The following is a 657-nucleotide window of genomic DNA, read 5'->3' as shown; positions in this document are numbered from 1 at the left end:
ATTATGTTAAGTCACAGAAAGAGAAAGAGAAATACCACATGTTCTCACTCCTAAGTGGGAGCTAAAAAATAAGAAAGCAATAAAAAAAAAAAGAAAGAGAGAACGAATGAAAAATAACAATAATACACTGATCTTTCAGAAGGAGAGAACAATTGTGTTTACTAGAGATGGGAAAGGGGGACAAGAAGGGTAGACAGGTAGAAATTGGTTAGTAAACACAAAGAATTATTATGTTCTGCAATGATGAATATGCTAATTATCCTGATCTGATCATTACATATTGTATACTAATACCCATAGTCAGCTCTGTTCCCCACAAATATGTATAATCAATTATATTTCAATAAAACAAATAAAAAGGACTATGTAGCTCATTTAAAAATATTCCATTCCTGGGCCGGCCCAGTGGCGCACTGGATAGTGCGCCGCTTGGGAAGCGCGGCGGCGCTCCCGTCCGAGGGTTCGGATCCCACATACAGACCGGTTCCCGCTCACTGGCTGAGCGAGGCGCGGGAGCAACACCGAGGCTTGCGATCCCGTTGCCGGTCCCCGGTCCGGTACGGAGGCAACACTGAGGGTTGCGATCCGTTGCCGGACACGGAAAGAAGACAAAAGACAAAAAAAAAAAAAAAAAAAAAAAATCCATTCCAAAAAAAA

Source organism: Galeopterus variegatus, unplaced genomic scaffold, assembly GCF_000696425.1.
Source record: "Galeopterus variegatus unplaced genomic scaffold, G_variegatus-3.0.2 Scaffold1974, whole genome shotgun sequence".
NCBI lineage: Eukaryota > Metazoa > Chordata > Mammalia > Dermoptera > Cynocephalidae > Galeopterus > Galeopterus variegatus.
This window is presented reverse-complemented; position numbering follows the sequence as displayed.